Here is a 12,568-nt window from a genome sequence, read left to right as displayed (position 1 = left end):
AAGTGTAGAACAGCATGTTCTACATGCTGTTCTACATCATGTTCTACATAAAAGCAAACAATGCATCTAAACCCTAAAAATAAAAATTGCTCGACTATGGCAATTTTTTGTTCGGCCGCGTAATTTTTTTTGCTCGAATACCTAGTTCTCAGGGTTCTCATTCTTAAAATGTTCTCATTTGATCCCTCTACTATATATATATATATATATATATATATATATATATATATATATATATATATATATATATATATATATATATATATATATATATATATATATATAATGTTTGTTTTTTTTATTTTAGCTTGCTACATTGAATATAAGACAACTAACACTACTATTTTAATTTAATATATTGATATATTGATATTGATATTGATATTGATATTGATGATTATAAATATTACTCGTGAATAAACTCTCACAAAGCCTCGCGAATTTGCGGGTATTCAGCTAGTATCGGTAATATCTAAAAAAAAAATTCAAAAAATCAATTCTCACAACTACAGTCGAAGCCCTAAGAGTATCACACAATTTTTTACTCTTCACGAATTTTTTTTTTTTTTTTTTCTCTACAAACTTCTCAAATTTAAGATCTCAAATCATGACTGCTTACACCGCAAATACGCTGGTGTGATCTTCATCTCTTTCTATATATATGCATATTTCTATAGTTGTATATGTAGTTTAGTTATCTGGTTGAAGTTTTTATTTAGATGATAGATCTACTGATATGTTAGGTTTTGTATTTGTTTTAGATGATAAATTAATTAACTGATCTTTGTTAAGATATAGATCTAGTAATTTGTTAGGTTTTGTAGTTCTTTAGATGACAGAACTATTAATCTGTTTAGATGTTAGAACAATTAATCTGTTTAAATGATAGTAGAGTCTACTGATCTTTTGTAGACTTTTAGATTTGTTAAGTTTTTATTTAAATAATAGATTTGGTTTTTTAAATATAAGAAGTTAATGTGTTATAAAATTAATGTATACTATTTTACCTTATCGCTTATGATTTGATTTGCCTGATTTTAGTGTTGTAAACTTTGGTTGATGATGAGTTTGTAAATTATAGTCACAAAGTACTTAAATTCTACAACACATGAACTACTTAAATTAAAAAATCCAGGTCTATCATTTAAACAAAAACTTGCAAGATCTACTACAGATCAGTAGATCTATCATCTATTACAGATAAGTAGAGCTATCATCTAAACATATCAAGAAATCTATCATCTAAAACAACTACAAAACCTAACAAAATCAGTAGATCTATCATATTAACAAATCGGTTAATCTATCATATAAAAGAAGAGTAAATCTACCATCTAAATGTCAATGGTTGGATCAAACGATTACATTTTTTGATATTAGAGCTCAAAAATTGAAACTTTCTCTTCCTTGTGCCAAAAATAATAATGAAATTGATATGAATTAAATTCTTAACAGGGTGATGGTGATGTGAGGAGGACATTCTTCAAACTTACTAAGATGAACTCAAGAATCCGGAGAATTGATCTAATTAGCAATTTATTTGCTCATGTTATCACTGGATTCATCATCACTTTCATCTCGTTACTTACAGTCAGCTGCAAGTTTAGCAATTTGGAACATTATATTAGTTTTCTTGCAGTATTGGCTCCTAAACTCTATATGTGAAGGGATCCCAGCTCTCTCTTAAAGAAGCCAAAAAAGAGGTTTAAAATTAACCATAACAAATGATCATGAACAAACCCCTTCTACTTCATATGAACAAACTAGTCGGGTCATGACATATACGATTGTTCTGAGGATGCATCTTCTTGCGATTGTAAACTTTTTGGCAAAAAAGGTATTTGAGAGTCCGTATATTCGAGTGTGGGGTGCGTACCTTCAACCCTTCAACAAGATGTCCTTCTACCTTGACTATCTCTAGCTATACTGTATTTTATCGTTCTCAAGTGCGGTTAGTTTTTGATCTTTTTTTTTCATCTTCAAATCAATTGAAAATGCTAAAAAATTTGTAACCTCGTTTTGCAATTACAAAAGAGATCCCTCTCACTAAGCAAATCGTTTTATAACCTTTTTTGACGTGTTTATTAAGCGTTAGAGATAGAACATAACAAGAATCAGCTTATTGAAAAGTAAATGCGTTGAAATTGCACAATTGACGAAAATGCTGAATTTTATTTATTTATTCTTTTTAAAAAGTAATAATTTGTTGACCAAGGAAAACAAATGTGGTCTCATATCTTTGCTTGCTTACTTATTTATCTATTCGACAGTTTTGGGACGTTTAGACGTTGATGCCTGCAACGCTGGTATGGGATGGAATATCAACCTACATAATTGGAACATGCAGAGGACTAAGTGCGATAATAGGTATCTTCCCTACATTTTTGTAACTGTCCATGGAGGCTCGAATGTCAACTCTTCGAACAAGACTTTGGCCAATCTCGTCACAGGTAATTTGTGACTCTTTTTTGTCTTATTGCTAAAGAAGCTGCACACCTAGAATATAAAGTTATGCCTTTTCGAGGTGTGCAGCGGGCTTGCCTATTGCTTTGTTTTGGGGCAATATGGGTTAATAAGAACACCATGTATTTGTTGGTGGTAGGAGTAGCGTTGTCACGTCTGGGGGTTATGGGTGTTTTATCTATCAGTCATTCAACAAATTCATTCAACAAATTCAGGTAATTTGATATAAAATAAACAAATTGATGTAATATGTCAGTTATGTTTTGCTAACACTAACGTGTTCATTATGGGTTAACTTGTTAATTTTGCTCACACTGGGGTATGGTATACTTGGTTGTGTAATTTGTTTTGCAGAAAAAAAGAACCGATGCGTCAACTTTTAACCAGGATGAGATATTTCCGCCACACAAATGAGATACGCGGATAACAGTTCGTTTTAGTGATTAGAGTTCGTTTTAGCGATTAGTCCAAATGGGAGAACTTGTGTTTGTAAAAAAAAGTAAACGTGCGTTTGGATTTAAAACTACAAATAAGGGAACTAGTGATCTATATGAAGCTCATTACACCACAACGAAAGAATCCTTAAGGTTTGTAAAGAAAAAATCTGATATGCACAAACTTGTCCATAATTATAATTGCGATGGTGCTTACAAAACACATTTTAGTTTTTTTTATTGTCAACCAAAAAAATCAGCGTTTTGTATTATGTTAATATTTACAAATATACTGTATATTGTACTAATATTTGGTAATTGGTTTCAGGTACCAATCAAGACCAGTTCTACTATCAAAAGTGTCAATGTATATTTTGACCCTCTCATACTAGTTCCGCCATCAAAAATCTTCTTGAAGTCAATGTATATTGTGGCCACCTCTCATACTGATGATAAAGATGCACAAATGGATGGTATTCTAATTTTTTTACGAATTTATACTAAAAAATATAGTTTTTTTAAAAAAGCTTGAGGTGCTAAGCTTACTAACTTCAAACCTAAGTTCATCAGCAAATCGAGTAAAAAAGTATTCGATAAATGTGACATACTGCAGACAGTAGACTGAATTGAATTTGAAAGGGATTGGAAAGAATTTAGGTGTCTCTGAATACACCCGTCGATAGTATGAAGACAATTTTTGAAAAAACAAAAATCACCTTAAATAACTACGTATAAGTAAGTAAGTGGAAAATGGGAGAAGGTACAAAAGTGGGAGAAGCAAAAACAATTGGCGCCCGATAAGCAAGTTTTCGATGGAACTTATCAGGGATACCCTATCGCGGAGAAATTTGTAGATATTAGTTTATTCGTAGGTTTATGACAAGTGTTGGAATACAAACTCTTTCCAGGGAGTTGTGTACTTTTGAGGAACAAAGTTCAATAAAGAATACAAAAAATGGTTACTCGCCTTCAAGCTATGCAAATGTATCCTTAGAGAGTTCTTATTAAAGTTAATTATCCCCTATATGCTGATTGGCGTCGTTAATCAGGTAATATAAATAAATAATATAATATTAATATTTAATATCTATCTATTAATTACACCAAATAATAAGTTTTATACAGTATTTTAATTATAGGGATATCATATGTGGATTCGGTTATATCTAAAAGGAAGGTATAGTCCATCTAAACATTAATCATGAAATTATATACTATTTAAATGTTTTGAGAGATTAAGGATTATTGGCTTTAGCCGGGCCAAAGCGTTAAGTGTCGACACAGAAAGTAAGTAGTATAGTAATGATTGATCTTTTATATCTTTTTTTTTTAAATTTTAATGATTTTTTTTTCGCAAAAATAAAATTCTTGGGTCTCTTTTTCTCTAAGGGTTGGATGTGGAAGGTGTGTGTGAGCTCTAATATTTTTTCTTTTCCGAAAGTAAATATCAAATGTTTTTACACGATCAGGTATTTACCTCTGAAAAAAATATGCGTAACTCACACACATATTCTACATCTAATGCTTAGAAAAAGAGACCCAAAAGTTCTATTTTTACGAGAAAAAACATTTAAATTAAATTAAAAAAAGATATAAAAGATCAATCATTACTATATTACGTACTTTCAGTGTCGACACTTGGTGCTTTGCCATGAATAAAGCCAATAATCCCGAGTCTCTCAAAACTATTAATAAGTATAATGTCAAGATTAATGTTTAAATGTGTTATACCTTTCTTGTGGATATAATTGAATATACATATGGTATTCTATAATTAAAATATGATAAATTATAAGTTGATGTAATTAATAGATATTATTATTATATTACTTGATTAACATCTTAGTGGATTATTAACTATCATAAAATCTCTAAGGGTACATTTGCATAACTCGAAGGCGAGTAACCATTTTTTGTATTTTTTATTAAACTTTGTTCCACGAGAGTACATGATTCTCGGGAAAGAGTTTAAATTTCAAAACTCGTCATAAACCACCGAATATAAACTAATAGTTGAGCTTCGAATTTCACTGCAACGGGGTGTTCCGATAAGTTTCTTCGAAAACTTGTTTATTGGGCGCCAATTGTTTTGCTTCACCCACTTCTCTAGCTTCTCTCATTTTCCACTTGTGTTTGATTATGGCGAATTTTCTTTCAAAAATTGTATTCATACGATCGACCCGGTGCATTCACAGACACCTAATTCCTTCCATTCCTTTTCAAACTCAGTCCAGTATGTCACACTTATCGGGTACTCTTTTTCTTGATTTGATGATGAACTTAGCTTTGAAGTTAGTAAGCTTAGTATCCCAAGCTTTTCCAAAAAATCTATATTATTTCATATAAATTCATAGTAAAATTAAAATATCGTCCATGTATGCATCTTTGTCATCAGTATGAGAGTTGATAGAGCAGAATTGCTTGTCTGCCTTTGATTCAACGTGGGGATTAAATACCCAAAGATTACAGCTCATTGTTCTATAACTAAGGTAACACATATCCTTTATATTAGGATAAGATATATACAATATCCTTTATAGACTAGGTGGTGGAGAGATTAAATTGTGTTTTAGGCTTGAAAATGCCGTCCATGGAACGAGTTGTCATGGTACGTTGTGGAGCTGTTGGATGAACCGTATGAGGAGATGAAGACGTGTTTGAGTGAGGTGGTGGTTCAGCTTGTGTAGTTGAGGATGTTGAATTAGAGTTTGAATTTTCATGAGGAGGTGAAGGAGTGTTGGATGTAGTGGAGTTTGGTGGAGTGTTTGAGGAGTATTGATTAGTAGAGATTGTTGGAGTAAATTGAGAGGAGTTAACAGTAGGTGATTGGTGTGCATGGGAGTGGACAGTAGATGATTGGTGTGCATGGGAGTGGACAGTAGATGATTGGTTTTCATGGGATTTATTGTGGTTATTTGGTGAAGGTGGCTGAGTTGAGATTTGTGGGTCGCGTGAATGAGAGTCAGACCCAACTTGTGGTCTAGGTGTGTTGGGCCACAAAGGTGGACTAGGAGGATCCACTGGATAGAAGATAGGATTAAAGGTAGAATGTAAGAAATCGTATGTGTCTTTTGTGGGAGTATAAGTGGATGCGAAAGGAAATTGAGTTTCATTAAAAATTACATGACGAGAAATGATGATTTTGTGAGATGAGAGGTCATAACATTTATATCCACGGTGATTAGCGGGATAGCCGAGGAAAACGCATGGAAGTGAGCGGGGTTGAAGTTTATTTCTTTGTGTGGATGGAATGAGTGGATAACATAGGCACCCGAATACCCGTAAGTGTTGATATGTAGGTGTGCGCTTATAGAGAAGTTGTGTGGGAGAGTTATTTTGGAAATTTTTATTTGGAAGAATGTTAAGGATGTAAGTAGCTAAAGAAAGAGCATGGTGCCAAAATTTTGGCGGTACATGAGAATGAGTGTTGTTTATAGCTCGGATTTTTCGTTCGGCTTTTCCATTTTGGGATGAAGTATATGGACAAGAAAATCTAAAGATCATGCCGTTTTGTTTACAGAAGTTGTGAAAAGATTGGTTATTATATTCTGTCCCATTATCACATTGAAAGGTTTTAACCGAGGTTTTAAATTGTGTTGCAATGTGTGCATGAAAATTGGTAAATGTAGAATAAACATTAGATTTGTGACCAAGAGGGTAGGTCCATAGATAGTTGGTATGGTCATCGAGAAAAAGTATGTAATATTTATGTCCTTCGGTGCTAGGAATGGGCGAAGTCCACAAATCACTATGTATAATATCAAATGGTGCATAAGTAGAATTAAAAGAAGGATAAAAAGGAAGTTTAACTTGTTTGCCAAAGATACAAGATTGACAAAGTTTATTACTATTTTTCGAATTACATTCAATGTAACGTTTATTGCTAAGGCTTTGAAGAATAGAATCGCCTGGGTGTCCAAGACGGTGATGCCATAAATCAGAGGAAACAGCGGAAAAAGCAGGGTGAGACTTTAGGTGATGTTGTAGAAGTGGTCCGTTGATGGGGTAGAGGTCACTTGAGCTATTGCATCGTAGAATGGGAGTCCCCTTCGGAAAATCCTTCACAGTAAAACCAAAAGGATCAAATTCGAGTGAGATACGATTTTCAGTTGATAGACGTCTAACAGAGATTAAATTCTTTATTAAATGAGGAGAATATAGGATATTGGACAGATAAAGTGGTCGATTTAATGTGGGTAATTGAGAGTGGCCTAAACCATGAATTGGAATTTTATGCCCATTTCCAACAATAATATGACGACTAGGCTTTGATTGAGAATAAGATAGGAGCTTACCTGGAGAACCCGTCATGTGAGATGTGGCACCTGTATCCATGTACCAGTTGTTGTCGGGAGGATTTAAGCTCATTGTATACATTGCCGAGTCGATGTCAGTTGGTGTAGATGCAACAGAATGAGCATATGAGTGTTGGGCTGCTTGTGGACGAGGGCCCAAAATTCCTTGGTATGAGCCTGCTGTATTGGGTCGATTCATTTGTGTTGTGGGATAGGGGCAAGGGGCTGGACTCCAGGTTGTAGGCTGACCAGTCCAGGGGTTAAAAGCCCAATTAGGTGACTGAAGTCCATTACCCATGTTTCCAGAATTGGGCCTGGGGCTATGAACATAACCACGACCCCTATTGTTTTGATATCTGCCCCTGTTACTTCCTCTGTACGATCCACGCCCCCGACCCCTATTATTTGAAATTGAAGATCGATTGGTACCTGTGTTTGATTGAATCGGAGATGTGTGAGTGGTAAGAGCAGCTTCTGTGGATTGTGGTGTTGCATTGGCGGCCTGTTGCTGCTTCCGAGACTCCTCCAAAATTAAAGTGGATCGTGCTTGATAGAAGGAAGTGGGTTTGTGTGAGAGAGCTGTGAACCAACCTGATCATAATTGTCGTTCAACCCAGTGATTAGTTGAAGTACAATATGATCTTCTTCCAACGCTGGACCGACATTGGCTAATTGATCAGCCAATAGCTTTAATTCCTTGCAATAATCAGAAACATTGGAATAGTTATCGAGACGGATGTTGGCGAATTTGTGTCTAAGATGAACAGCTCGTGAGTTTTTGTTGTCTTCAAAGATGGATTTGATGCGATCTCATGCTTCCTGAGCGGTTTGTTCAGGTTTTAATATATTCTCTAGCATATCGAGTGATATAGTGCCGTAGATCCATTGGAGCACAATCGCATCCAATCGATCCCATGTTTCTTTGTTTGTAGGTTGAATAGGATCAGATGGGGATGAGATGGTTGAAGAATCAGTGGTGGTGGCAGGCGATTTTGGAATGATATGGTCAAGCACTTGGTAGGCTTTGCAATGGGTTTTGAACAAGGTAACCCATGACAAATATTTGGTTGTATCCATGTCAAGTGTGACGGGAATTGTATTCTTGATGTTAGTGACTGTGATTGCAGGGTGAAACTTTGTGGAATCGGCCATTGCAGTGAGCAAAGAAGGGGATTAATTTTGTAGATGAAGTGAAGAAGATTAAAGAGATGTAGAGAGGATCGTAGGTTATTAGGATGATACCATGATAGAGCAGAATTGCTTGTCTGCCTTTGATTCAACGTGGGGATTAAATACCCAAAGATTACAGCTCATTGTTCTATAACTAAGGTAACACATATCCTTTATATTAGGATAGGATATATACAATAATGAGATACAAATCTATACTAATTATAAGTTGTATGTACAACTGTATACAAATACACGGTCTATTAAGAGTCATAATATACATTAGTACAATATTAACATAATGCATCATAATATACATTAGTACAATATTAACATAATTCAGAACACTGATTTTATTAGGTTGACAATAAAAAAACCTCTTGTGTTTTGTAAGCACCATCGCAATTGTAACTATAGACAAGTTTGCTCCTATCATATTTTTTACTTTTCTATGTGGTGTAATGAGCTTCATATAGATCACAAGTTCCCTTATCTGTAGATTTAAATCATGATTACTTAGGTGCATTCTCGATCATGAGATTATAACTAACTACATTTGCCGCTATCTTAGCTTGTGTGATAAACTGATGATGGTTTAATAGTTCGACATATTTTGACTACCGGAGAAACGCTGTCATAACGGCTTTACATGTAAAAATAGTTTGTTTACATTTTGAATAACAATGTACATAGCACAACTTACTAAAAATCAGTTTCACTAATTAATTTTAGAATTAAGTTATGGAGATTGACACGGTTGCCGGTGAGGACAAATACATGTTCGAGGATTTTGGGTGGGTTAGGGTTTTAGAATAGAGAGTTTAGTGGTGTTTTGAATGTGATGTTGCTTTTGTTTTTTGTAAGTTAAATGTTTACGTTCTCTGTGATGTTGTTGCTGCTTACTTTTGTTCTCTCGTGCTTTTTTTCTGCAGTAGGGATATCTCTAATTGCGGAAAACACTTTGAAGAAAACTTTTGCATGCTTTTTCGGGTAAGATTTTATGTTCTTTAGTTATTATTCAATACCGTTTCTAATCATGATTATATATGTTTTTAGTTCTGCTTTCTTAAAAAGGATATCAATCGTGTTATACGTTCGATACTGCCTCGAGGTGTCTTTGTACGTTTTGTATATCTGTATTTTTTTTCATGGTTTTACATTCATTCTCTATCCCAATTAAAACATAAACACGTGTTGAGGCCTTAAATCAGTTTCACTCGAAGGTGTCCGCGGCTGAATTTTTTCCTACCGTTAAAATATTTTACCTCATTTAATTTTTTATTTTCTTTTAATGCAAAACTAAATAGATTTATAATTTAGGTCATGAGCTATAATGACCTAGTTTTGCATTTAAAAGAAAATAACAAACTAAACATGAGCTAAAATGTTTGAACAACTTGACTTCATAGAATTCAGTCGCAGTCGCAGGAATCTTCGAGTGAAACTCATTTAAGGCATACACACTTTATCAACAGGTGTTTCTGTTTTGAGAGGGATAAATAATAAATGTAAAGCCATGCAAAACAAATACAGATAAACAAACGTACCGAGATGTCCCGGGGCAGCATCGGACGTATAACGCAATTGATCTTTTTCTCGACCGAATTAAAAACATATAAAGTCATAAATTAGAACGATGTTAAATAATATCTAAAAACACATATCTTACCCGTAGAAGCGTCAAAAAGTTTTCTTTCGACAAAATTACATAACGTTTGTTCTAAATTTCACATTAGCCATTTACTTTTTTTCTTGCATGGTTGGTCATCCAAGTGTTAGTAATTACGTCGTTAATCTCTTATATTGACGATCGTTATGTATATAGTTCGTTGAGTGCCGTCATGTGCTAGCCATGTGATGGGTATATTTGGTATTTCATTAATGTGGTACTTGTATATGAGATTACACATGTGGTTTACAGACTCATTTTCTTCGCCCAAATTCGTTCAACAACTAAGAACCAAATTCGTTTTTATCACCGACTTCGATTCAATTAACACCCAATAGCGTAATGGATTGCTTGTGTGGTCGCATTTCAGTCACAAGAACATCATGGACTGTACGAAATCTTGGTCGTCGATATTTTGGGTGCCCGATAAAGGTTAGTTAATTTAAAGATCTCTTTTGTAATTCGATTTTCTACTTAATTGATTCTGTTTTGTAATTTGATTATCTAATTCATCGACTCTGTTTTGTTATCGTAGTCGTAAAAAAACCAGGGTTATTGAGGTCAGTTCATTGACTCTGTTTTGTAATTGTAATTCATGTGTGATCATGCAGTTCAAATCATACCAGGGTAAAAAAAACCAGCTTGAAGCACAATTACAAATGGCAGCTGAAAGTAGTGTTCGATGGTGGAAATGTTGTTCATGTGTTGTTGGATAATATTTGGGTTTTACTTTTTTTTCCTTGTAAGTTAGCATTCGAAGTTTCTTGTAAGATTGCATTCGAATTAGACGTGTATTATGTTTCTAACAAACAGCTTGTATTTTGTATTTGAATATGAATACAATAGTTCTATTTTGGCACATCTATGTTATACAGTTTGGTACATCTGTGTAGTATTTTGGTTCATCTGTATATCTTTGTTATAATGTTTGGCACACATGTGAAGTTATGTTGGTTAAACATCTATGTATATGGGTATAATGTGGACATTTATTTTGGTTCATGTACACCACTGTACATGAGTACAATTTGGACATTTATTTTGGTCAACAATATCTATGTGCTTTTTATATATTATTAGATTAGACTACATAAATTGATTTATTGAAATTTTAATGCGATGTATATGTATCTATTGGATTCATGCTGCTAACATTTACTACAACCTTTCTCAATATTAGAGGTGGCAGTTTTGACCCATTAACTGATTAACTTTTTAATAGGCTGATTTGAGTTATTTTTTATGATTGTCTCTCAAACCTGTCAAATAAGAAAATTAGATAAAGGGGAATGGGATGTTAGCCGTCCACAGTGTCTATACAACCTCTTACACCCTTTTTCTTTAAACTTCTAGATTAATGTTGTGTTAATATTGTGTTTGTAGTCAGACTTTAACTAATTAGCTACTTCACTTTTCCAAAAAATGGACAATTCATGTTACGAGCCAGTCCCGAATCATTTCAACATGGACATGTTTTGAGGATGAAAGCCTTTTTCTTAATTATGATCTTAAATGATATATGTGTGCTTTTATAAAATATGCTATCGATTCCTTTTTGGGTGTGTTTGGACGGCACTAGCTAAAGCTGGAGCTAGAGCTTATGACTGGAGCTGGAGCTTATATTTGTAGCTGGAAGCTTAATTTTTTTTTTCTTTTCTATCCAAAATAACCTCAAAACCCGTATAAATTTTGAAACCAAAACCAAAACAGTTTCACTATATAATGACACAATCTTGACCATCCGCTGCTTTTGATAAAGATTCTTCAAACTAATGAGCCAATTAGACCATTCCCAATCATGACACCCTTCTTCAGTAAACATATTGCCACATCAGCGTCATATCAACATTTTCTCTCCATTTCTTTCTCATCACTAACTCGTCACATTTAACTCTCAACCATTACATACTTCATCACCATCACATAACCCACATTTATTAATTAAATAATACAAGATATCACTTTCAATGCTAAATGTACAACTAAAAATAGCACAATACCTTCGTGATGAAATATGGCAAACATTGGCTAAATGAAGGACAAATATGGATTGGCTAAACATTTGCATCTTGCTGCTAATGGTGTCAAACATTGGCAATGGAAAGAACGAGCAATTGACAGCACCGCTAGGAGTGCTCTTAATACTCCAAAACATATTACCACAATGATTATTGTTAATACCAATGAAGTTTAAAACCAAATACCATCTGATAATGTTTTGACTAAAAATAGTCACATTGTATTCTAAATCTTCAACATAGTCTCTCTGATATCTATATATCCTCATGAAACAGCAACTATAAATAATCAAAAACCATGAAACAAACAACAATCTAAATTACAATCATACTGAAACCTCCATCGCTGATCCAATATAAAAACAATTTGACTTATAAAAGTCAAATTATCCTGAACCTTCTTGATATAAACCGAGCAGTCTCTAAAATTTTGACAAAATAATAACTTCTCGCCAGCAGAAATCAATAACTAGACTCAAAGAGAACAAACACTAAACCTAGACTCATTGAACTCCAGAA

At 33.8% G+C, this 12,568-nt stretch overlaps 1 long non-coding RNA gene across 5 annotated transcripts; it reads left to right on the top strand.

Moving 5' to 3' along the window:
* Window positions 1-509: 509 nt before the first annotated feature.
* On the top strand, window positions 510-10,890 carry LOC139894437 (uncharacterized). 5 transcript variants are annotated; one of them, XR_011774985.1, is made up of 11 exons: window positions 510-634; window positions 1,456-1,951; window positions 2,271-2,450; window positions 2,603-2,678; window positions 2,818-3,050; window positions 3,226-8,028; window positions 8,125-8,237; window positions 8,320-8,521; window positions 9,295-9,352; window positions 10,402-10,463; window positions 10,643-10,890. It is a non-coding gene; the product is annotated as an uncharacterized lncRNA (long non-coding RNA). The 5 variants fall into 5 exon arrangements; XR_011774982.1 differs by having other exon boundaries at window positions 10,284-10,463; XR_011774983.1 differs by lacking the exon at window positions 2,603-2,678 and having other exon boundaries at window positions 10,284-10,463.
* Window positions 10,891-12,568: the final 1,678 nt, after the last annotated feature.

This window comes from Rutidosis leptorrhynchoides, chromosome 2 (genome assembly GCF_046630445.1).
Source record: "Rutidosis leptorrhynchoides isolate AG116_Rl617_1_P2 chromosome 2, CSIRO_AGI_Rlap_v1, whole genome shotgun sequence".
In the NCBI taxonomy this organism is placed as follows: domain Eukaryota; kingdom Viridiplantae; phylum Streptophyta; class Magnoliopsida; order Asterales; family Asteraceae; genus Rutidosis; species Rutidosis leptorrhynchoides.
Note: the sequence above shows the minus strand (reverse complement) of the source record. Positions and strands in the feature narration are given on the sequence as shown.